The sequence below is a fragment of the Silene latifolia genome, chromosome X (genome assembly GCF_048544455.1).
Source record: "Silene latifolia isolate original U9 population chromosome X, ASM4854445v1, whole genome shotgun sequence".
NCBI lineage: Eukaryota > Viridiplantae > Streptophyta > Magnoliopsida > Caryophyllales > Caryophyllaceae > Silene > Silene latifolia.
Genome location: NC_133537.1, coordinates 82083666 through 82111303, shown reverse-complemented (window position 1 = coordinate 82111303; position 27638 = coordinate 82083666). Strand labels below are relative to the sequence as shown.

General features: G+C 37.7%; 2 non-coding genes across 2 annotated transcripts; both read right to left on the bottom strand.

Moving 5' to 3' along the window:
- Window positions 1-15175: 15175 nt before the first annotated feature.
- Window positions 15176-15282, bottom strand: LOC141624756 (small nucleolar RNA R71). Its single transcript, XR_012534561.1, has one exon. It is a non-coding gene; the product is annotated as a small nucleolar RNA R71 (small nucleolar RNA).
- A 6201-nt stretch (window positions 15283-21483) lies between these two features.
- On the bottom strand, window positions 21484-21557 carry TRNAM-CAU (transfer RNA methionine (anticodon CAU)). Its single transcript has one exon. It is a non-coding gene; the product is annotated as a tRNA-Met (tRNA).
- Between the last annotated feature and the right edge of the window lie 6081 nt (window positions 21558-27638).

The following is a 27638-nucleotide window of genomic DNA, read 5'->3' as shown; positions in this document are numbered from 1 at the left end:
AGATGAAAAGAAGAAATCGGAACTCCAATGGAGGAAGAAAGTTGAAGATGCTCCATTCAAAGAGCAAGTGAATTGTGACAAGGAAAGCTTGCAAAGCTCATCAAAATCAACCAAGGAAGAAGAAGATGGCCTCATTGGCCAAGAGAAGAAATTGGGAGAGTTGTCTCCATCCAAGCAAGAGATTTTCAATGATCAACTCAATGAAGTTTGTGGTCTTTGGGACGACAAATTTGAAGGGATCTTTAATCCCTACATTGGGCATGCCATCGATCATGATCAACAACAAAAACCACGATCTATTGAGGACCTCTACCATAACAATGAACAAGCTTTTGATTACTTCTTCAAGGTGTTGAGCAACATCAACAACACCTTGAACATGCCTCCTTGACATCTCATCAAGAATGAGAGTTTGGTGGAGTCCTCCCTAAACCACCACTTGTAAATATTTCTAACTCCCTAACTTACATTTAATTTTTGTATTGCATTTTTTGTCATTTTTGGATTTTATTTTTTCTTTGATCAAAATAATTGTCATGAAAAGAGAGAAGTGAGGGAGGGACTAATGATTTTAAATTGATGTGTAGTGCTTTACCTTAGTGTGGGGATGGCAATTGCCTAGGCTATTCATGCCTTAGTAGTGCCCCCACAATGAAGAACACAAGAAAAGAAAGAAAGAATGATAAGGGAATGCGTTTGTGCACGGATGGAACTGAATCCGTGTACACAAGGACCAATCCGAGCGGATTCCTGAGAATCCGCCCGTCTGCAGAGGATCCGAGCATCCTGCTGAGAAGACGCCCGTCTTGGGCTGAGCTGAAAACTGCAAAATTCTTGACTGTTGAAGAACCCGAGCGGATTCCTGGAAAGACGCCCGTCTCACAGAATCCGTCCGTCTTGTTGACAATCCGCCCGTCTTGCAGCTGAAGAAAAACAAAGAAAAATCTCTGGACAAGAATCCGTCCGTCCTGCAAGAAAATCCGCCCGTCTTACCTCGAGCGAGAATCCGAGCGGATTCCCTTAATCCGCCCGTCTCTAGGCGGGATTTTTGAAAATTTGAAGCTGAAGAATCCGAGCGGATTGCGCCTAATCCGCACGGATTGTCCCTGCGTCCTAAGATTGTCGAGTTCTTTAAATACCCATCCCACCTTCATTCATTCATTCATTCACTCATAAACACTACCCACAACATCAAAACCCTCATCCTCTCCATCTCAAAAACAAAAACCCTCAACAAAACTCACCAAAATCAAATCAAACCATCTTTCAAATAACAAATCAATCACTCCATCTTCATTAACAACCAAAACCAAGAACAAAATCTTCACCTTTGAATCGATTTTTGTTCTCATAAAGGCAAAGCCTTTCACTTTCAAAATCGATTTGGGCATTCTACAAATTGAAGATTTTTGATCTTTTTCTTGGTTAGCTCATCAAATGGCAAGAACAAAGGGAGCAACAAAAGCAAAGGCAAAGGCAACAAAGGCACCAAAGACTACAACTCTCTCTCAAAGGCAAAAAGCTCTACAAATGAAGAAGGCTTTGGCAATGGTGGTATCAACACCAAGCTTGGAAGTGCAACCACCTCAACAAATTTCTATGGAAGCATCACCCTCTACTCCGGTAATTAATCAACTCTTGCATTATCCGGAGGTAACATTCATTTCCGATTCCCATAGAAATACATTTGTCAAGTTTGCTATGAAACAAATTCAATCCACCAAATTCATATGCCAAGATGCTTTAGAGAAGTTGGGTGTTCTTGAACAAACAAGAGTCTTTTTCAATGCCATGGGTTTAAAGAAATTGTTTGAAATGAAGGAAGTAACATACCCCTCCCTTGTCTTGGAATTCTTAAGTTCTTTAAAAGTGACAAAAGTTGAGAATAGGAAAATATTGAGTTTCGTCTAGCTAACACTAGTAGACGCATTACCTTCCTAATTGGGTGCAATTTTGGGTCTTAGCGATGAACATAAATTTTATAAGCAATATGGGAAGTATGATCCCGAGCCTCTTTGGGAGGCAATCTCCGGGAAGAAATTTGAAGATTTTAAAGCTTGTCGTGCTCTTTTGGTCCATCATCCGGGCATAAGAATATGGCACAAAGTTGTAGGAAATACCATAATTGCTAGAAAAGACACCAATCATTTCACGGGACTCGATTTTATTCTCCTTGAATCAACTTTGAATATTGGAAGAATTCACACCAAGCCTTACAATTCTTTGAGGCTATTGGTTGATAGATGGCTCCATGTAGATAGTGGGAAGAAGGGTCAAACCGTAATTGTTAATGGCGGCCTTGTCACGGTCCTAGCCAAGCACTTTGATCCTAATTTCAATAAGGATAGCAAGTACAAGGCTAAGGATGGTGGCCATCTTATTGATATGTCCACCTTGATTAACAAGTTTAAGTGGGTTGTTCATAATTCCCTTGATACCAAGTATGGGTGGCTTACAAGTGAGGCTCGATCATTCACTTTACCCGCAAAGATTTGCCGTCTTAGTGTCCACCGGACCAACTATTTACTTCCCCTATCCGAAGAAGCCGAGTACATCATTCAACAACAAAAGGGTGATCATGAAACCCCCTCCTCTTCCATTGTTATACCAACTTACCCCTATGATTATGAAGAGTTCAAACCGCAAGGAGTTGAAATTGGGAAAGACTATGTAACTCTTCTTATGCAAGCCATGCACAAGCAAGCTTATGAAGATCGGAAGAATGCATATTTGGCTCAATATCCTCCCCTCCTACATCTAGCTAGGCAAGGACTCCTTGATCCATCTTGTCCTTTGCCTAGTTGGGCGGATAGAGAAGCCTTGTTTCCGGGTGCATCTAGGGACGTGGTGGAAGACAATGAGGTTGTTGGAAATGATGAGGAGATTGATGATCATATTGAGGAAGAAGCAAGTGGAGATGAAGAAAGAGATGGTGAAGATGGTGAAGATAATGATGAGGAAGATGATGGTGAAGAAAGCAAAGAAGAAAGTGCCAAGGAAAGTGGCAATGTGACCACTTCTCATGAGGGAAGTGGTGATGATAGTAGCATGATGGAAGACTAGCCTTGGAGACTCCTACACTCCCATGGTTTGTCTATATCTCTTTGTATTTTATTTCATTTTGATCATTGTTGGTTTGGTCCTAGCAACATCAAAGGACTCACACCTCGGTTCCTTTGAGGTGTTCTTTATTGTTCCCACTTTTGTAAAATCCAAAATGACAATCTAGTCTCAAGCATAGCATAGCATGTGCATGAACTCCCCCATGCTTCGACATTAGCAATAGTGTCTTACTTGGTTTGGGGAAGTTAATGCATACGCAGCGGGAGGTAATTTAAATTATCCTCTCCGTCATAACAAAAACCATGCATCATGTAGTATAGCTTAGTGTAGAATTGCATTTAGTATAGAAATCATGCATCATTCTTGCATAATTTCCATCATTTTGGCCATTGAGGACAATGCCCATATTAGTGTGGGGATGGGAATTCTAACACTTAACTTTTATTCAAAAACCATAAAAATTGAAAAATTTCAAAAATCATAAAAATTTGAAAAATTGAAAAACCAAAAACAAGTTCATTTCCTTTGTATATATTGTCTTGTATATATTGTGTTTGTTCATCCTTGTTCACTTTAATTGACTACGCCACATCCGAGACATGAGGATATTGAAGACCGCATGGTATGATCTTTCCAATCTCCTTTTTCCTCTTTATGTTAATGACTATGTGGCTTTATTTTGATTGATGCGGTAAAAACAATGTGAACTTAGGATTGCATCTAGTTTATTTGGCATATTAGTTGGTAGAATCATATGCATTAGGATGTTTATATGTTAGTTGCATCATGGCATGTAGTTGCATGTTAGAAAAATTTTGCGAAACCGTCTATTTGGGAAGCTTGACAAGTGTATATAGGCCCTAGTAGATGCTTTTTATTCTTAAGACTTTGCTTGTTAGAATACTTGTAAAACACCCTAGGATGTGTCATGCTAGTATCCTTTGACCCATGGTTTAAGGCCTAGTCAAGAGTACCTTGTGGTGTGATAACTCCTTGGCTACGTTTATTCCAAGGTGACCCTTGAAACCATGCATACTTCTACCAATTCATCCATGTTCTACCATATTTTTGTCATCAAAGGGAATGGGCACAAAACAAAAAGAAAATCAATTTGAGTTCAAAGAAATGAAAAGTGAAAGAAAGTTTGCAAAAATGCATCAAATGAAAAGAGGAGCAAAAATAGAACTCCTAAAACTTCAAATACAAGGCACCCTCGTTACTAATTGGGGTGACTTTGAAAATGTTTCAAAAGAAATGCAAAAAGTTGTCAAGTACCAAAATGCCAAAAATCAAAAAGAAATGGCAAGAAAGTGTTCTCAAATGTTATATGCCACAAGAAATTGGGGGGAAAACAAAAATGAAAGCAAACTCCCAAAATGAAACTCAAATATCTATTGATCCCTTTATCCATCATATCCATTTTTGTGCATGGTAGAGAGGGGACGACCCTTCTTCTTGTCTAGGCAAGAGGGGGAATTCTGCGATCCTCCAGTGTTTCTAACACCATAGGGAGTCTATTCTTGACAAAAGCATTTAACGATTGAGGACAAAGGTACCCTAGCTTGACACATTTTGGAGGTGATTTATTGGTATCCTTCTAGGCTTAGTAGTTTGAACAAATTGCATCTATGAAGGATTGTGTACCCTTGAATTGCTTCCCTTGTAGATAATTTCCGCCACTTAGATGAGGAAAGTGGCTATTCTTTTCTTGTAGATGCATCCATTATGTGTTTTTGTGTGCTTTAATGTTTGGATGTGTCGCCATTTTGGCAAGACCCACCTTGCCTTGCAAGAAGGCATCCTACCTCATGGTTGTCTTGTTGTGAGTTGAAGGGGCGGAGTGAGACCCGCTAATTGTCTCATATCGGCTATTATTATTAGGTTAGGTTAGTATTGGTCCTAGTCTTTGTCACCTCTTTACTCGGGACGAGCAAAGGTTCGGTTTGGGGATATTTGATGTGACCATAATTGGCGCATATTTAGCCCTCGAATTACCATTGTTTCTATGCTTTTTAGTGCCTATTTGGGTCATTTCTTATCTTTAGTTCTTTGTTTTGCATATTCTTTGAGATTTTGATCCCTTGGTAGGAAAGGAGTAAGAATCTTGCATTTTCATGGCAAAACAAGGCTAAATTGATCATATTCAATGACCAAGCATCAAGGAGAGACAAGACTAGAAGGCCTTTGTACATAGCATAGTAGAAGAGCATTGTTGAGAAAAGGATCCTTGAGTCCCCAAGGAAATCCCCAAGGAATTCATGAAGAAAAGGGAAGAAAAAGAAGAAGGAAAGTTCTTTGAACTACAATCCGAACGGATTGTAGAGAATCCGTCCGTCCTCGCCCGTCCGAGCGTCCTCACCAGAATCCGCTCGGATTCCCCATGCCCAGTCCGAGCGTCTTGTTCCTTGATCCGCTCGGATCGTCCATCCCAGATCCGGCCGTCCCGACTCCCGGCCCGCACGGATCACAAAGACAAAGACGATTTCGCTCTTCAAGCTACGAAATGGAGAAGCCCTTCTCTCGGATAATCCCGGAGGCTCCTTGCTCAACTTAAAAAGTGTAATTACTAGTTTAGCCCTTAGTTAACCCTAATGCATCCTCCCTAATTTTCACTATAAATACCCCATTAGTCTAATTAGAGGAGCATGTTCTTCTTATCAATAATTAGTGTAGTTAATATCAATCAAATCTCTCTTCAATATTGTAATCAAATATTAATCAAGTTTTAATCCAAGTTTTAGTTCTTTAATCTCTCTCTTGTTCTTACTTTATTTTGGGTAATTGAAGATTATTTGGGTTATTATTGGGAGATTGACAACCTCTCAATCTAGGATTCAAGTACTTCTATTATTCTTGCTTTATTATTGGAATCATTAGTAGGTATAATCTCTTAATCCCTTTTTAATTATTGCTAATTACTTTCATTTATTCATCATGTTTCATTATGTTAGTATGATTGACAACCTTTCTAGCATGATCAATATGATAATGAGTGAGTAGTCTCTTAGCTAGGGTTTAATGGGTGATTAGGGGAAACCAACATGGGGAATGATTCATGCTTAAATTAATATGCTTTCATATCTTATTTGCTTGCTTGTTTTGATCTTAATACATGCACATGTTATATTTGATGAAATGCTAAGCCTATGAATCCTTGCATTTACTATCATCTTCTATCCTTTCAACTTGACTTGTAAGACATAACCCAACTCGAGTCTTGTTAGACCATGCATGTGTTAAGTAGGGAAGATTAAGTCGACTTGTAGGTGTTGTAAAATCCAAGAGATTCGCTCGGGACCCAAACTTTCCTAGGATTGTAAGATATAACCCAACTCAATCCATCACAACAATAATTGCTTGCTTATAATTTGAGAACATGTTTGTATGATCATATCCCATGATTCCCCTATGAACCCATGACACCCTAGTGCTTTTAATCAATTGTTTACACCCTTATTTCATTTACCTTGTTAGTTTATTTTTGTTGCTATTTTAGTTTAGTAACCTTCTACATCAACCCAATTTGTGACACCCCTAGACACCACTAGTTACAATAGAATCTTTATTTCAATACCCGTCCCTTGGGATCCGACCTTTACTTGCCTCTTTACTAATTGTAGAGTTGTTTGTGAAGTATAAATTGTGTTTTGTATCGACCATTGACCAACGACCACATATGCTTAATTGTGAACACCAAATGGCTCCGATCACGCTATCCACTTGAATGCCCTTACCTGACACCAAATGACCGAGTACCACCCCTTCAGTAACCATGAAGTGGCACTTCTCCCAGTTGAGAACAAGGTTGCTCTCCTCACAGCGCTGCAAAACTTTAGTCAAGTTTCTCAAGCAAATATCAAAATCAGTACCATATACACTGAAATCATCCATAAAGACCTCCATGATAGACTCTATGTAATCAGAAAATATGGCCATCATACAACGCTGAAAGGTAGCAGGAGCATTACATAAACAAAAGGGCATTCTCCTATAAGCAAATACACCATGCGGGCAAGTGAAAGTGGTCTTTTCCTGATCCTCAGGATGAATGGGTATCTGAAAGAAACCGGAGTAGCCATCTAGGTAACAGAAATAACTATGACATGCTAATCTTTCTAACATTTGGTCAATGTAAGGAAGTGGGAAATGGTCCTTTTTAGTGGCCGTGTTCAACTTCCTATAGTCAATGCACATCCTCCACCCTGTAACAAGTCTAGTAGCAATCAATTCATTCTTATCATTCTTTACTACTGTAGTACCTCCCTTCTTAGGTACAACTTGGACAGGACCGACCCATTTAGAATCAAAAATAGAGAAAATAATACCAGCATCAAGTAATTTCTGTACCTCTTTTCTTACCACCCCCTGCATTGGAGGATTTAGTCGTCTCTGACCTTGCGCAGAGGGCTTGTGGCCCTCTTCCAAATGAATTCTATGCATACAAAAGTCAGGACTAATACCTTTGAGATCATCAATGCTATACCCAATTGCCTTTTTATGAGTTCTCAAAATAGTCAACAAAGCAGATAGTTGACCTTCAGTTAGGCTAGCATTAACGATCACTGGGTTCATTTCACATTCATCAAGAAATTCATATTTGAGATGAGAGGGAAGAGGTTTTAGTTCAGGTTACTTTACCTCAGTTACCTTAGGTGTGACACCCAAACTGTATACCTTCTGATGTGGGCATTCCTCTCCAGTTAGAAGCCTCTCAATCTTGATGAACTTCTGGACTCCATGAACTCGTCTGATCAACTGGATTCGTGACAAGGGCAATCTCCAGAGGATCCCTGTCCAAACACATAGGAAGACACTCATCAATAGTAAAATCAACAACATCTATACTATAACAAGTTTCTTCTATCATGGGGTTTTCAATGCTTTTTCCAAGTTAAAAACAATCATATCATCCCCCACAGCTAAGGTCAATCTCCCTTGCCTAACATCTATAACCGCCCCCGCAGTATGTAAGAACGGTCTGCCCAAGATGATAGGGATTTGGTTGTCTTCAGCCATGTCCATGACAACAAAATCAACGGGGATGAAAAACTTCCCAATTCGAACGAGAACGTCCTTTAACACCCCCAATGGGTGTTTAACAGTTCTATCGGCCATCTGCAGTGTCATATTAGTAACTGTCAACGGACCCATATTTAATTTCTTACAAATAGAATACGGCATGACACTAACACTAGCTCCTAAATCACAAAGAGCTTTACTAATAGAAAGATGACCAATTTGACAAGGGATAGAAAAACTTCCTGGATCCTTTAATTTTGGTGGTGAGTTAATTGGCAACATGGCACTGCACTTCTAAGTGTAAGCAATAGTTTCTACCGCGTCAAAGGATCTCTTCCTTGTCAAAATCTCCTTCATGAATTTCGCATAAGCCGACACTTGAGTAATTAATTCAGTAAAAGGGACACTTACCTGTAGATTCTTCACGACCTTTATAAACATACCGAACTGCTTATCCAGCTTGGATTTTTGTTGTCGATGAGGAAAAGGTAGTGAAATAGTTATGGGCTCGGCTTGCTTATCCTTAGAAACAACTTTTGAAACACCGTCAACTGTCGATTTTGGATCCTCGATCGAGCCAGGGGTGACTCGATCGAGCTGGCTGGATCCTCGATCGAGTCGCCTCTGACTCGATCGAGGAACCTTTACAGGTTCAGCTTCTTCGTCTTTTTTACTTTTATCGTCAGCTCGTGTTTCAACTTCGTCAGGTTCTTTCTCATCATCACTAAGCTCCAAATTACCCAATCCTTTGGGATGCATATAAGGGACCTCATCAACAATAATGGGCATGTCTTTCTCAAGGCTTTCTAGGTCGGGATTCACATAAGAAGTACCACTCCTCAGTTGAATAACATTAGCTTGCTCATGAGCTTGTTTACCTTGAGGAGGAAGACCTATGGCCTGTTTTGATGAGTTTTGAAGTGCCATCTGAGCCACTTGATTATCTAGCATCTTGTTATGGGCAATCAGCTCAGAAATTTGAGCCGTCTGCTTCTGCTGCATCGACAAAGTTTGTTGCAAAAGATTGCGCAACTCTCCCATCTCATTATTTGGAGCTTGTTGAGGAGTTTGCTGAGGAGGCTGTTGATATTGATTGTTAAACTGCTGGCCTCCTTGATTCTGCCTTTGATATCCCCCTTGTTGTTGATTACCGCGATTGTTGAGAGGGATATAAGTATTCTTTTGCGGTTGTGACTGCTGCGGGTTTTGCACATTCTGACTAGACCATTGAAGGAACGAATGTTCCTTCGTTCTTTCATTGTAAAAGTTGGAGAAAGGTGTACCTTGTGCACCTTGTCTGTAAGCCTGAAAGGCATTAACCTGCTCCAATGTGCTCATACAATCAGCTGCACCGTGACCATCCAAACCGCATCTAGCACAAGACTCGTCTACTTGCTGACTCATAGCATGAACTCTCTCTTTACTACCCAATGATTGGGTAGTCTTTATCTCAGCAATCTGGGCAGAAATAGTCTCCAGCTGTGCCGCCAGAGCACTATCAACTCCAGTACCTCGCGTGCTTCCCCTAGGATTTCCATACCTGGCGGTATGGGTAGCAATCTGATCAATCAACTTCCACGCGTCACCATCATTGGTTTTATCATGAAACCTCCCATTAGCAGATGAATCCAAAAGGGCACGATGATCGTCAAACAACCCGTTATAAAACTGGTTGCAAAGGAACCACTTTGGGAAACCATGATGGGGAACTGATCGAACTAAACGCTTGAAGCGAGTCCAAGCTTCATTCAAATCTTCAGTAGCTCCTTGCTTGAAACTAGTAATTTGATTCCTCAAAGCATTAGTCTTCTGAGGTGGGAAGTACCTCTTGTAGAAAGCAAGAGCCAAGGAATTCAGTCTGGAACTCCTTCAGTATCCATATCCATATCTCTCAACCACTCAGCAGCTCCATCTTTCAGGGAGAAAGGAAAGAGCACCTGCTTAACCTGATCTTGTGTTACTCCAGCTGTTAATGGAATAGAACAGCAGTAAGTGACAAATTTCTCCATATGCGTCGCAGGATCCTCAACAGCTGTCCCTCCAAACATATTTCGTTCCACCAAATTGATATAAGATGGCCGAATCTCGAATGTTCCATTGGTAGTAGTGGGTAGCTTAAATCCTTGTGGGATAGAGTCTAAGGTCGGCTCAGAGTGACTGGCTAAAGTAGGCATGATGGGGGCTTTGGGAATTTCAGTGATAACTGGAATTTCAGGAATAGGAATTTCGTCCTCTTCCTCTTCGTAGGACCGATCGGCTGTCTCAGTTGAGCTCGCCGTTTCGACGTCAAGTATACTCAAGTCTTCTACTTGACCCACTTCTTGATTAAATTTCCGTCTGTAGCGAAAAGTCTTCTCAGGTTCAGGATCAAAAGGAATAATCTCGGACCTATTAGACCTGGGCATAAACAAAACTAACAAGAAAGTGTGAGAACGGTCTCAAGGAACTGGGTTCCCTGAGACAAAAAGACAAATAAAACACAAACAGACTAAACAATTGTTGCCTCCCCGGAACGGCGCCAAATTTGATAAAGCTAAAGTCGTGTCACCAAATCAAAGTAAATCTATCTCAGGACTAACAAGAATAGCTAGTAGTAAGACAGGTGTCGAATACAGGGAGGCGGTAAAAGCTAGGTCTGCAAATATTTAAGCTGTCTAAAGTAACCAATTTAGGGGGGTTTGTTTTGTGTTGATTCTAATAAACTAATTGCAAGTAATTAAATGAAGGTTTTAACGATATTATTAAAAGTCTAGGATTTACGGTTCACTAGGTCAATCAGTCGGGGATTATCAATCAATTGCTAAATCTATCAAGTTGTTTAAGGTCATAAGATCGGTCGACTCAATTATGCCCTTTAGATCGATTCTAACATGCGGTCGCTATGATTAGATACTCTCTATTTGATTATCGCAGCCTATATCAATTCTAACCCGGTCGGCGATAGGATCAATTCGCTACACTAATTAATAACTCAGGCCTCAAGTTGATTAACTAGAAAAATTACAATAATCAAACAACAACTTTAATGATATCAATAGTAACTAATTGATTTACCCTTTTAATTAACCTAGATCCCCTTCATCCTAGATGAAGGGATTAGCTACTCATAATTATAATAACAACAACAATGATGATTAAAGATGAACACATGATTGAAAGTATAAAACAAGAATTAATGAACATAAAACAATCAACGATTAATTGATGAGGAAAGATTAGTACCATACAAGGGAAAGATTAGGGTTCCAAGAGAGTTTTCCAGCAGTATCCAAGCAAAATATAACGTAGTCCAACAATAAAACACGAGTTTCTAATTTATAACAAAAGATAATCGTTTTAGGAAATTCTGGAAATTAGTCTGCTAGAGAGGATCCTCGATCGAGCCAGAGGTGACTCGATCGAGGACAGCTGCTCGATCGAGTCAGTGGTGACTCGATCGAGGAACCTGCTTCACAGACGGTTTCTTCTCTTCTTTCACTTCTAGTCTTCATACTTCCTCGTTTCCCGTGCCATGCTTCGTGTATTCTACTGTGCCGTCTCCGCCATGCTAATCTTAGCTTGATCATACTCATATTGAGTCATTTCTGTATGAAAACACAAAATAGCGGCAGTATCGACAATTCATTGAAATAAAGCATATAAATGATATAATAGGCATGAAACGGATTGTAAAATGGTATAAAGGGAGCTATAAAAGTATATATGAAAGTGGTACATCAGTTTATTCCAAGGTGACCCTTGAAACCATGCATCTATCATTCATGTTCTACCACATTTTTGTCATCAAAGGGAATGGGCACAAAAATTGTTCAAAATTTGAGTTCAAGAAATGAAATGAAAAGTCAAAAAGTTTGCAAATTGCATCAAATGAAAAGAGGAGCAAAAATAGACTCCTAAAGCTTCAAATATAAGCACCCTCCCTACAAATGGGGTGACTTTGAAAATGTTCAAAAAGAAATGCAAAGAAAAGTTGAAATTGTCAAGTATTGAAATGCCAAACATCAAAAGAAATGGCAAAAAGAAAGTGTTCTCAAATGTTATATGCCACAAGAAATTGGGGAGAAAAACAACAACAAAAGCAAACTCCCAAATGAAACTCAAATACTATTGATCCCTTTTCCATCGTATCCATTTTTGTGCATGGTAGAGAGGGGACGACCCTTCTTCTTGTCAAGGCAAGAAGGGGAATTCCGCGATCCTCCATTGTTTCTAACACCATAGGGAGTCTACTCTTGACGAAAGCATTTAACGATTGAGGACAAAGGTACCCTAGCCTGACACAACTTGGAGGTGATTTATTGGTATCCTTCTAGGCTTAGTAGTTTGAAGAAACCATATCTATGAAGGAGTGTGTACCCTTGAATTGCTTCCCCTTTAGATAATTTCCGCCACTTAGATGAGGAAAGTGGCTATTCTTTTGTAGCTGCACCCATTACTTGATTTTGTGTGCTTTAATGCTTGGATGTGTCGCCATTTTGGCAAACCTTACCTTGAAAGAAGGCATCCTACCTCATGGTTGTCTTGTTGTGAGTTGAAGGGGCGGAGTGAGACCCGCTAATTGTCTCATATCAGCTATATTAGTAGGTTAGTTTAAATAAGGGTCCTAGTTTTGTCACCTCTTTACTCGGGACGCGCAAAGGTTTGGTTTGGGGATATTTGATGTGATCAATATTTGAGCATATTTAGTCCCCGAATTAGCCTCGTTCCTATGCTTTTTAGTGCATAATTGGGTCATTTACTATCTTCATTTCTTTGTTTTGCATATTCTTTGAGGTTTTGTTTCCTTGGTAGGAGAGGAGTGCAAACCTTGCATTTTCAAGGCAAAATGAAGCTAAATTGATCGAATCTAATGACCAAGCATCAAAGTGAAGACAAGACTAGAAGGCCTATGTAAATAATGTAGTAGATGGGCAATGATGAAGAAGATCCTTGCATCTCCGACAAGATCCTTGAGGATTTTTGGAAGAAGAAAAGAAGAAAAGAGGAAGAAGCTTGCCGGACTACAATCCGTCCGTCGCAGCCTCGGGACGCTCGTCCAAGACCTCCACAATCCGAGCGTCCTACCACCCTGTCCGCTCATCCTGCACCACCATAATCCGCTCGTCCCGACCCCTTGGCCGCTCGGATTCCTGCCCAGTACAACACGTCTCTTCCTTGTTCCACTCGGGATGCGCATATTTCTGAAAGACTAGCAAAAAGGAGACTAGCATCTTCCTTCGAGAGGAGCATTTCCCCAACTTTTCTTAAGGGTATTAATCGTCATTTAAGCCCTTAGTAACCCTAATTTATGTACCTAATCCTCACTATAAATACCCCATTGTATATTTTAGATTATGACCAATCCTTAATATTATTTATGTTCTTCCTAATCTCATTTTAATCTTGTAATCAAATTTTAATTAAGCATTAATACAAATCTCATTTCCTTAATTTCTTTATTGTTCATCCTTTATTTTGGGTAATTGAAGATTATTTGGGGTTTATTTGCAGGATTGACAACCTTCCAATCATTCATCAAGTACTTCTATTATTCTTTGCTTATTATTTTGGAATCATCATTAGGTATAATTCTCTTAATCCCTTTTTAATTATTGTTAATCATCTTCATTTATTCATCATGTTTTGCTTTGTTAATATGATTGAAAACCTTGTTAACATATTAAACTTGATAATGAGTTAGTAGTTTCCTTAACTAGGGTTAATGGGGAATTAGGGAAAACCAACATGGGGATTAATTCATGCTTAATCTAATATGCTTTCATAATTAATTTGTTTGCTTGTTGTGATTTCAACTTATGCACATGTTATGTTTGATGAAATGTGAGCCTATGAATCCTTGCATTTTTTACCCATCACTTATCTTTTCAATGAGACTTGTAAGACATAAACCAACTCGAGTCTCATTAGACCATGCATATTGTTGGATAGGGAGGACTAAGTCGACTTATAGGTGTTGTACAATCTAATCGATTCGGCTCCGGGACCCAAACATTCCTAGGGATTGTAAGATATACACTAACTTGATCCCATCACAACAATAATTGCTTACATCTAGTTGAAAACATATTTGTATGATCAAATCCCATGAATCCCCTATGAACCCATGACACCCTAGTGCTTTTAATCAATTGTTTACATCTCATTTTAATCATCTTGCTTGTTTATTTACATTGTTATTTAGTTTAGTGATCTTTTTATCTCAACCCAAATTGTGACATCCTTAGACACCACTACTTGCAATCGAAAATCCTACATCAATACCCGTCCCTTGATCCGACCTTTACTTACCTCTTTACTAATAGTAGAGTAGTTTGTGAAGTTATAAATATTGTTTTGGTCTAGGTGCTACTAACGACAAGTAACCGAAAAATAGTCTCAACTCCGACCAAAAATGGCGACGTTGCCGAGGACGATGTTAATTTGATTTAATTTTCTTTGATTGTTCTTAGTTGTGTCTTTCTTTGCCTTGGGGAAGTAAAACTCCTCAAGGTTTGTTCTAATTATTTTCAAGTTGTTTGATATTTTGCATGTCTAGAAGATCACAAGGTAACTTGTTACCCATTGATCACGAAATTGAAAGAACTTTGACAACCAATAGTAGACTTGCTAGAAATACTTTGAGATTGTGGATACTCAACTAAATAATATTGAGTTCATCAACCCTTTTGCAAGAGAAGGAGAGGAGAACCCAACACAAAACCCACCATAAAATCAACCCACAATGCCTAAATTTTCATCACATTCCGTACTAACCGAGGAGAACCTACCCAATGGTACTCCCACACCACAACACTTGACCGGTAATTTCATTGCAAAATCCGCATTTATCCAATTAGTCGAAAGAAGTCAACTTGGGGGCATGCCTAGTGAAGACCCTCATTCTCACATGGAGAATTTTTGTGACTATTGTGATGCGATTTCACAAACCGGAGTTACTCAAGACCAAATTCGATGGGTCTTATTTCCTTTTTCTTTGATTGGTACCGCGAGACAATGGTTAAAGAGCCTTGATAAGGCTACTCTTGGTATTGACTCTTGGAAGAAATTGGCTCTTGCTTTCTACAAAAAGTTCTACCCTCCGGAAAAGACTAACATGCTAAGAGCCCAAATCATGGGTTTTAAACAGAGAGACGAAGAATATTTGTATAAAGCTTGGGAGCGATTCAAAGGAACTTGTCGCTCATGTCCTCATCATGGACTTAGCGAGTGGTTCTTGGTACAACAATTTGGAATGGTCTTTATGAAAACTCCCGAAACATTCTCAACATGGGATCAAATGGTATGTTCACCGAAATTGACGATAATCAAACATGGAACAAGATTGAGGAAATGGCGGTCCATAACTCACAATATAGTAGACCTCGGAAGGCTACTAGAGGAGGAAAGCATGAAATGGAATCTATTACTCAATTGGGTGCTCAACTTAGTGCACATATTGATACCATTAATTTGAAGTTTGAGAAGGCTATGACTAAACTTGAAGAAGCCTCCAAATCACCTAAGCAACATGTTAATGCCATGGTGGCATCTTCATCAATTCCAAGTGGAATATGTGAGAATTGTGGAACTTTGGGACATGACCAAAGTGAATGTAGGGGAACAAGTGAGCAAGTGAATGCTTTTCAAGCATACAAGAGTGGTACCCCTTATTCAACTAATACAATGAAAATTCCAAATTCCATCCAAATCTCTCATACAAAAGCCAAAATGTTCAAAACCCTCAACCAATATACACCCCACCTCCAATGAGAAACCAAAATCAAAGACCCTTTTACAACCAAAACCAAGGTTTCCAAAATCAAACTCCATACACTCAATCAAATGACCAAGGTTTTGATGTTTAAAAAGCGGTCCTCCAACTGCAAAAGAACCAACAAGAGTTTTTCACTCAAATGCAAAAGGATAGCCAAGCAAAAGACATCACCATTAACAACATACTAGCTCACACAAAGATATTGGAGACTCAAATGTCTCAATTAGCATCTTCAAGTTCACAAAGACAAAAAGGGCAATTACCACCTCAAGGTAATCCCAAATTGTGATCTTCTATTCCAACCCCAAATTGTGACACCCCTAGACAGCGCTACTTACAATTGAAAATCTTACTTCAATACCCGTCCCTTGGGATCCGACCTTTACTTACCTCTTTACTAATAGTAGAGTAGTTTGTGAAGTTATATATATTGTTTTGGTTTAGGTGTTCCTAACGACAAGTAACCGAAAAATAGTCTCAACTCCGACCAAAACTCCCTATTCTCCATATGAAGATGGACATGGATGTGTAGAAGAAACAGTATATTGATAAAGATTTTCGAAAATCAAAAGAGCGGTTGGGTTGAAAAAATAAAGGATTTCTAACCAACGTTTTATGATATTTCTTGATAACAAAAAAACAAATTAGATGGAAGAAATAGAGAGTCCGCTGATGAATTTATTGAGGTATCTAAAAAAAATACCTTGTTTTGACTGTATCGCACTATGTATCATTTGATAACTTAAGAACCCCCCATTTTTATTACTTTGAGTTTTAGGTCTGGTTTTAAATGGAAGAATTTCAAGGATATATAGAACTAGAGGGTTCTTGGCAACACAACTTTTTCTATCCACTTATCTTTCAGGAATATATTTTTTCGTTTGCATATGGTCATGATTTAAATAAATCTATTTTGTTGGAAACTTCGGGTAATTGGAAATATAGTTTACTAATTATGAAACGTTTAATTACTCGAATGTATCAACATAATCATTTGATTCTTTTGTCTAACGATTCTAACCAAAATTACTTTTGGGGGCACAAACGCAATTTTTATTCGCAAATGATATCAGAAGGATTTCACTCATTGTGGAAATTCCATTTTATCTTCTATTAATAGCTTCTCCAGAGAAAAAAAAAATAGTCAAATCTCATAATTTGCGATCAATTCATTCAATATTTCCTTTTTTAGAGGATAAATTTTTACATTTAAATTCTGTGTTAGATATATTACTACCTTACCCCGCCCATCTAGAAATCTTGGTTCAAACACTTCGGTACTGGATAAGAGATGCCTCGTCTTTGCATTTATTACGCTTATTTCTTTATGAGTATCATAATTGGAATAGTCTTTTTATTCCAAAAAAATCCATTTCTTTTTTTAAAGGAATCAAAGATTATTCTTGTTCTTATATAATTTCCATGTATGTGAATATGAATCAATTTTATTTTTTATTTGCAACCAATCCTCTCATTTACGAGCAACATCTTATGGAGCCCTTCTTGAACGCACCTTTTTCTACGGAAAATTAGAATACTTGGTAAAACTTTTTACTAAAGATTTTGCCGGTATCCTATGGCTTTTCAAGGATCCTTCCCCGCATTCTGTTAGGTATAAAGGAAAATCCATTCTGGCCTCAAAAGGGACATTCTTTTTGATGCATAAATGGAAATTTTACCTTATTTATTTCTGGCAATGTAATTTTTCTGTGTGGTCTCACCCAAGAAGGATCTATATTAATCGATTATCAACCCATTGTCTTGACTTTATTGGTTTTTTTCAAGTGTACAACTCACTTCTTCAGTGGTACGGAGTCAAATATTAGAAAATACATTTCTAATAGATAATACGATTAAGAGGTTCGATCCGAAAATCCCAATTAGTACTCTGATTGGATCGTTAGCTAAAGCGCAATTTTGTAACCGATTAGGACATCCTATTAGTAAGTCGGTCTGGATCGATTTATCGGATTCGGACATTATTGATCGATTTGGGCGCATATGCAGAAATCTTTCTCATTATTATAGTGGCTCTTCAAGAAAAAAGAGTTTGTATCAATTAAAGTATATACTTAAAATTTCTTATGCTAGAACTTTGGCTCGTAAACACAAAAGTGTTGTGCGTGCTTTTTTGAAAAGATTAGGTTCATAATTTTTAGAAGAATTCTTTACGAAGCAAGAAAAAGTGCTTTTCTTGATCTTACCAAAAAACGGCTCTAACTCGTGGGGATTCTATGGAGGGTCTATTTGGTATTTGGATATTATTTGTATTCATAATTTGGCTAATGATGAATGATTGTTTATTAAACTATCTAATATAAATGAAATTGAAATTATACCGGAATGGGTGGAGAAATAACAAAAAAATGCATTCATTTCTATACAGAAATGTTTATCCTTATACAGTTTAAGGATTGAATTAATTGAGTATGCTACTCCTTTAGAGTTCCTTAAGGGAACTTAGTTTTAGATATATACATAGGGAAAGCCGTGTGCAATGAAAAATACAAGCACGGTTTAGGGAGAGATTTTTGCCTTATTAATTTTAATAAGGAAATTTTCTACTCCATCCGACTAGTTCCGGGTTCGAGTCCCGGGCAACCCACCTTTTCATATTGAAATTATATTCAATGTATATAAATTTTTAAAATTAGCTTCCTGTATTCATAAAGAATTCGGGTGCATCTCAATTATTGGTTGACACAGGCATATAAGGCATGTTATACTGTTGAATAACTAGCTTTCAGTTATCCATTTATCGTTAATTTGTGTGCTTGGGAGTCCCTGATGATTTAAATTAAATAAACCAAGATTTTACCATGACTGCAATTTTAGAGAGACGCGAAAGCGAAAGCCTATGGGGTCGCTTCAGAATCGGATAACCAAAGACCAAAACCGCCTTTATATCGGGTGGTTTGGTGTTTTGATGATCCCTACATTATTGACTGCAACTTCTGTATTTATTATAGCCTTCATTGCTGCTCCTCCAGCAGATATTGATGGTATTCGTGAACCTGTTTCTGGATCTCTACTTTACGGAAACAATATTATTTCTGGTGCCATTATTCCTACTTCTGCAGCTATAGGGTTGCACTTTTATCCAATATGGGAAGCGATCATTGATGAGTGGTTATACAATGGTGGTCCTTATGATCTAATTGTTCTACACTTCTTACTTGGTGTAGCTTGTTATATGGGTCGTGAGTGGGAACTTAGTTTCCGTCTAGGTATGCGTCCTTGGATTGCATGTCATATTCGACTCGGTTGCGGTGGCTACTGCGGTTTTCTTGATCTACCCAATCGGTCAAGGAAGTTTTTCGATGGTATGCCTCTAGAAAGTTAAGTACTTTCAACTTCATGATTGTATTCCAGGCTGAGCACAACATCCTTATGCACCCATTTCACATGTTGGGACTTGGGTGTAGCCGTGTATTCGGCTCCTATTTAGTGCTATGCATGGTTCCTTGGTAACTTCTAGTTTGATCGGGAAACCACGAAAAATGAATCTGCTAATGAAGGTTCTGATTCGGTCAAGAGGAAGAAACTTATAATATCGTAGTCGTTGCTCATGGTTATTTTGGTCGATTAATCTTCCAATATGCTAGTTTCAATAATTCTCGTTCTTTACACTTCTTCTTAGCTGCTTGGACGGTAGTAGGTATTTGGTTTACTGCTTTAGGTATTAGCACTATGGCGTTCAACTTAAATGGTTTCAATTTCAACCAATCTGTAGTTGATAGTCAAGGTCGTGTAATTAATACTTGGGCTGATATCATTAACCGTGCTAACCTTGGTATGGAAGTTATGCATGAACGTAATGCTCATAACTTCCCTCTAGACTTAGCTGCTGTTGAAGTTCCATCTACAAATGGATAAAATTTCTTTTTAAGTTTAGTATATAAAAGTAAAGGGGCAATAAAAAAATTCTTGTTCGATCATGAAACTAGTATTGCCCCTTTACTAGTTTGTTTTTTTTATATAATTAATTTTTTTTATTTCTTTACTAGAAAATCCTAAAAAAACGACTTTACAAAAGTCTTATTATGTCAATTCGTCTTTTCTTGTTTTTAAATTAAGATAAGAAGTTATTTTTTTACGTAACTATAAAGGGGGGGATGTAGCCAAGTGGATCAAGGCAGTGGATTGTGAATCCACCATGCGCGGATGGATAGCGATTGTATGTCCAATCATGGTGGGTATAATGGTAGATGCCCGAGACCAAGTTACTATTATTTATTTTTCCGCTTTTGTGTTAAGCTTATCAATTTTTTGTAATAAATGATTGGCTGCAAAAGGATTTTTTTAGTGAACGTGTCACAGTTAATTACTCCTAAAATTTTTTTTATGTAAAGACAAAGAGACTAATTCTATTTACTACGTCGACGAATAATAAAATTATCACTATATTTATTTCTTTTTCTACTTCTTTTTCCAAGTGCAGGATAACCCCAAGGGGTTGTGGGGTTTTTTCTACCAATTGGAGCCCTCCCTTCACCACCCCCAAGGGGATGGTCTACAGGGTTCATAACGACTCCTCTTACTACAGGACGCTTACCTAGCCAACTCTTAGATCCGGCTCTACCCAAACTTTTCTGGTTCACTCCAACATTCCCCACTTGTCCGATTTCTTGGCTGAGCGATTTTTGGATATCAAACGGACGTCCCAGTAAGGTAATTTTAATGTGGCCGATTTCCCCTCTTTTGCAATCAGTTTCGCTACAGCACCCGCTGCTCTAGCTAATTGTCCACCCTTTCCAAGTGTGATTTCTATGTTATGTATGGCCGTGCCTAAGGGCATATCTGTCAAAGGTAGGGTATTTCCCATTTTTATAGGAATCTGTACCAGAAACAATGGTATCTCCAATTATTGCCCCTCTGGGATGTAAAATATATCTTTTTTCACCATCCCCATAGTGTATGAGACAAATGTATGCATTTCGATTAGGGTCATATTCTATGGTTATGATTCTACCATATATGTCTTTTTCATTCCGTCGAAAATCTATTTTACGGTATAGACGCTTATGACCTTCCCCCTTATGCCTTGCGGTAATGATTCCTCTGGCATTACGACCTTTACCACAACGACGCTGTCCATAGATCAAATTATTTCGTGGATTGGATTTCTATTAATTGTCTACGGCTCCATTGCGTGTGCTTGGGGTTGAAATTTTGTATAAATGTATCGCCATGTTATTAAGTATTTTTATTGAAGTTATTTTCTTTCTAAGAGGTGGAATAGAATAACCCGATTGAAGCGTAATGATCATATGTCTGTAATGCATTGTATGTTCCATAATAGGTCCTATTCTTCTACCCTTTAGGAGGAGTCGATGACTATTCATAACTATTACCTTGACACGAAAGAAGAGTTCGACCCAATACTTTATTTCCGTCCTAGTTGATTCGAATTCGACATTACAAGTATATTGCTTTTTCCCCAATAACCGAATACTTTTGTCCGTAAATACTGCCTATTTGATTCCATCCATAAATATAATTTCTTCCCTATGAGTTCGAATCTCAACAAGAATGCTAGTTTTTACTGTTTATATGTTATGATATGAATATACCACACCAATTCCTTATGTATGGATGATGAGATTCCATTGATATAGAGCCAGACTTATTGGAGGGTCCCATTGGCGTGCATCCAGTAGGAATTGAACCTACGAATTCGCCAATTATGAGTTGGGCGCTTTAACCATTCAGCCATGGATGCTTAGCGGGGATCCTCGTACATGGTGAATAACCAAATTCCAATTGAAATGAAATCTTTAGGATAAATCAATGCAATTTAGGAGGAATCAATGAAAGGACATCAATTCAAATTCTGGATTTTTGAATTGAGAGAGATTAAAAATTCTCACTATTTCTCAGATTCATGGACCCAATTCAATTCAGTGGGATCTTTCATTCACATTTTTTTCCACCAAGAACGTTTTATAAAACTCTTTGACACCTGAATTTGGAGTATCCTACTTTCACCCAATTCACGGGGTTCAACAAGCAATCAATATTTCACGATCAAGGGTGTAATACTCTTTGTAGTAGTGTTCCTTCTATATCGTATTAACAATCGAAATATGGTTGAAAGAAAAAATCTCTATTTGATAGGGCTTCTTCCTATACCTATGAATTTCATTGGACCTAGAAATGATACATTGGAAAAACCCTTTTGGTCTTCCAATATCAATAGGCTGATTGTTTCGCTCCTCTATCTTCCAAAAGAAAAAAATATTTCGGCGAGTTGTTTCCTGGATCCGAAAGAGAGTACTAGTACTTGGTTTCTTCCAATAACTAAAAAGTGTATCATTCCTGAATCTAACCGGGGTTCACAGTGGTGGAGGAACTGGATCGGAAAAAAGAGGGATTCTAGTTGTAAGAAATCTAATGAAACCGTCGCTGGAATTGAGATCTCATTCAAAGAGAAAGATATAAAATATCTGGAGTTTCTCTTTGTATATTATATGGATGATCCGATCAGCAAGGACCATGATTGGGAATTGTTTGATCGTCTTTCTCTGAGGAGGAGGTGAAACATAATTAACTTGAATTCGGGACATGACTTTTGAAATCTTAGTGAAGCAATCGGATTTGTTATCTCATGTCTGCTTTTCGTGAAAAAAGACCAATTGAAGTGGAGGGTTTCTTCAAACAACAAGGGGCTGGGTTAACTATTCAATCAAATGATATAGAGCATGTTTCCCATCTTTTCTCGAGAAACACGTGGGCTATTTCTTTGCAAAATTGTGCTCAATTTCATATGTGGCAATTCCACCAAGATCTCGTCGTTAGTTGGGGGAAAAATCCGTACGAATCGGATTTATTAAGGAACGTATCGAGAGAGAATTGGATTTGGCAAGACAACGTGTGGTTGGTAAACAATTTTAACAAGGTACGGAATGTATCGTCAAATATTCAATATGATTCCACAAGATCTAGTTTCGTTCAAGTAACGGATTCTAGCCAATTGAAAGGATCTTCTGATCAATCTAGAGATCGTTGGGATTCCATTAGTAATGCGGATTCGAAATATCACACATTAATCAATAAAAGAGAGATTCAACAACTAAAAGAAAGATCGATTCTTCGGGGTCCTTCCTTTCTTCAAACGAAAGAAATCGAAGAACTTCTTGAGAATCCTACTAGATCCATTCGTTATTTTTTCTCTGGCAGATGTTCAGAACTTCATCTGGGTTCAAATCCTACTGAGAAGCCCTTTAGAGATCCGAAATTGTTGAAGAATTATCTTGTTGTTTCTTTTGCCCCTTCCAGGCGATCGGAAAATAAAGAAATGATTAATATATTCAAGATAATTACGTATTTACAAAATAGCGTCTCAATTCATCCTATTTCACCAGATCCGGGATGTGATATGGTTCCGAAGGGTGAACCGGATATGAACAGTTCCGATAAGATTTCATTCTTGAACAAAAAATCAGTTTTTTACTTATTTAATCTATTCCATGATCGAAACAGTGGGGGATACACATTACACCACGATTTTGAATCTGAAGAGAGATTTCAAGAAATGGCAGATCTATTCACTCTATCAATAACCAAGCCGGATATGGTGTATCACAAAGGATTTGCCTTTTCTATTGATTCCTGCGGATTGGATCAAAAATAATTCTTGAATGAGGTATTCAACTCCAGGGATGAATCGAAAAAAAATCTTTATTGATTCTACTTCCTATTTTTTATGAAGAGAATGCATTTGTTTATCGAAGGATCCAAAAAAAATGGGTTCGGATCTTTTGCGGGAATTATTTGGAAGATAGAAAACAAAAAAGAGTGGTATTTGGTAGTAACAACAAAATGGAGGCAGTCAATAAAAATCAATATATATTGATCTGAAATCTGATTCAAATCCAATATAGAACCTATGGGTGCATAAGAAATGTATTGAATCGATTCTTTTTAATGAATCGATCCGATCGTAGCTTCAAATATGGAATTAAAAGGGATCAAATAGGAAACGATACTCTGAATCATAGAACTATAAGGAAATATACGATCAACCAACATTTATCGAATTTGAAAAAGAGCCAGAAGAAAAAGTTCGATCCTCTTATTTTTCTTTCTCGAACCGAGAGATTCATGAATCAGGATCCTGATGCATAGAGATACAAATGGTTCAATGGGAGCAAGAATTTCCAGGAACATTTAGTTTCTGAGCAGAGGAGTCATTTTCAAGTAGTGTTCGGTCGATTACGTATTAATAAATATTCGATTGATTGGTCTGAGGTTATCGACAAAAAAGATTTGTCTAAGTCACTTCGTTTCTTTTTGTCCAAGTCACTTATTTTTTGTCCAAGTTGCTTCTCTTTGTGTCTAACTCACTTCCCTTTTTCTTTGTGAGTTTCGGGAATATCCCTATTCATAGGTTCGAGATCCACATTTCTGAATTAAAAGGTCCGAATGATCAACTCTACAATTCGTTGTTAGAATCAATAGGTCTTCAAATCGTTCATTTGAAAAAATTAAAAGCCTTCTTATTGAATGATCATGATACTTTTCAAAAATCTAAATTATTGATCAATGGAAGAACAATATCACCATTTTTGTTCAATAAGATACCAAAGTGGATGATTGACTCATTCGATACTAGAAATAATCACAGGAATGGTAAGACGGATTCCTATTTCTCAATGATATCCCACGATCCAAACAATTGGCTGAATCCCATAAAACCATTTCATAGAAGTTCATTGATATCTTCTTTTTATAAAGCAAATCGACTTCGATTCTTGAATAATCCACATCACTTCTGCTTCTATTGTAACAAAAGATTCCCTTTTTATATGGAAAAGGCCCGCATCAATAATTATGATTTTACGTATAGACAATTCCTCGATATCTTGTTCATTCACAACAAAATATTTGCTTTGTGTGTCGGTAAAAAAAAACATGCTTTTTTGGAGAGAGATACTATTTCACCAATCGAGTCACAGGTATCTAACATATTCATACCTAACGATTTTACAATTCGATCCGATCTATTCGTTCGTAGAACTATTGACTCGATCACGACATTTCGAACACCTCTAACAGAGGGACAAATAGTCCATTTTGAAAGAACGTTTTATCAACCTCTTTCAGATATGAATCTATCTGATTCAGAAAGGAAAAACTTGCATCAGTATCTCAATTTCAATTCAAACATGGGTTTGATTTACACTTCATGTTCTGATAAATATTTACCATCAGAAAAGAGGAAAAAACGGAGTCTTTGTCTAAAGAAATGCGTTGAGAAAGGGCAGATGTATAAAACCTTTCAACGAGATAGCGCTTTTCCAAAACTCTCAAAATGGAATCTATTCCAAACATATATGCCATGGTTCCTTACTTCGACATGGTACAAATATCTAAATTTTCTATTTTTCGACACTTTTTCAGACCTATTGCCATTACTAAGTAGCCGTCAAAAATTTGTATCTATTTTTCATGATATTATGCACGGATCATATATATCATGGCGAATTCTTCATAAAAAAGTGTGTCTTCCACAATGGAATTTGATAAGTGAGATTTCGAACAAGTGTTTACATAATCTTCTTTTGTCCGAAGAAATGATTCATTGAAATAATGAGTCACCATTGATATGGACACATCTGGGATCGCCACATGTTCGGGAGTTCTTCTATTCAATCCTTTTTCTTCTTCTTGTTGCTGGATATCTCGTTCTTACACATCTTCTCTTTGTTTTTTGAACCTCTAGTGAGTTACAGACAGAGTTCGAAGAGGTCAAATCTTTGATGACTCTATCATACATGATTGAGTTGCGAAAAATTCTGGATAGGTATCCTACATCGGAATCGAATTTCTTCTGGTTAAAGAATCTCTTTCTGGTTGCTCTGGAACAATTAGGAGATTCCCCAGAAGAAATATAGGGTTCTGTTTCTGGTGGCAACATGCCATTGGGTGGTGGTCCCGCTTATGGGGTCAAAATAATACGTTCTAATAAAAAAGATTTTAATATTAATCTCATCGATCTCATAAGTATCATACCAAATCCCATCATTCGAATCACTTTTTCGAGAAATACGAGACATCTAAGTCATACAAGTAAAGAGATCTATTGATTAATAAGAAAAAGAAAAAGGGTGAACGATGATTGGATTGAGGATAAAATAGAATCCTGGGTCGCGAGCAGTGATTCGATTGATGAAGAAGAAAGAGAATTTTTGGTTCAGTTATCCACTTTAACGACAGAAAAAAGATTGATCAAATTCTATTGAGTCTGAGTCATAGTGATCGTTTATTAAATAATGACTCTGGTTATCAAATGATTGAACAACCGGGAGCAATTTACTTACGATACTTAGTTGACATTCATAAAAAGTATCTAATAAATTATGAGTTCAATACATCTTGTTTAGCAGAAAGACGGGTATTCCTTGCTCATTATCAGACAATCACTTATTCACAAACCTCGTGTGGGGCTAATAGGTTTCATTTCCCATCTCATGGAAAACCCTTTTCGCTCCGCTTAGCCTTATCCCTCTCTAGGGGTATTTTAGTGATAGGTTCTATAGGAACTAGACGATCCAATTTGGTAAAATACCTAGCGACAAACTCCTATGTTCCTTTTATTACGGTATTTTTGAACAAGTTCTTGGATAACAAGTTTAAAGGTTTTCTTATTGATGCTAGTGACGATATTGATATTGATGTTAGTGACGATATTGATGTTAGTGACGATATCGATCGTGGCCTTGATATGGAGCTGGAGCTGCTAACTATGATGAATGCGCTAACTATGGATATGATGCCGAAAATCGGCCAATTTTATATCACCCTTCAATTCTAATTAGCAAAAGCAATGTCTCCTTGCATAATATGGATTCCAAACATTCATGATCTGGATGTGAATGAGTCGAATTACTTATCCCTCGGCCTATTAGTGAACTATCGCTCCAGGGATTGTGAAAGATGGTCCACTAAAATATTCTTGTTATTGCTTCGACTCATATTCCTCAAAAAGTGGATCCCGCTCTAATAGCCCCGAATAAATTAAATACATGTATTAAGAAACGAAGGCTTCTTATTCCAAAACAACGAAAGCACTTTTTCACTCTTTCATATACTAGGGGATTTCACTTGGAAAAGAAAATGTTCCATACTAATGGATTCGGGTCCATAACCATGGGTTCCAATGTACGAGATCTTGTAGTACTTAATAATGAGGTCCTATTGATTAGTATTAAACACAAGAAATCAATTATAGACACTAATACAATTAGATCCGCTCTTCATAGACAAACTTGGGATTTTCGATCCCAGAAAAGACCGGTTTAGGATCATGGGATATTTTTCTATCAGATAGGAAGAGCTGTTGCAAATAATGTACTTCTAAGTAATTGCCCTATAGATCCTATATCTATCTATATGAAGAAGAAATCATGTAACGAAGGGGATTCTTCTTTGTACAAATGGTACTTCGAACTTGGAACGAACATGAAGAAATTAACGATACTTCTTTATCTTTTGAGTTGTTCTGCCGGATCGGTCGCTCAAGATCTTTGGTCTCTACCCGGAGCCGATGGAAAAAAGGGGATCACTTCTTATGGACTCGTTGAGAATGATTCTAATCTAGTTCATGGTTTATTAAAAGTAGAAGGCGCTCTGGTGGGATCCTCACGGACAGAAAAAGATTGCAGTCGGTTTGATAATGATCGAGTGACATTGTTTGTTCGGCCCGAACTAAGGAATCCCTTAGATATGATGCAAAATGGATCTTGTTCTATCCTTGATCATAGATTTCTCTATGAAAAAGACAAATCAGAATTGGAAAAAG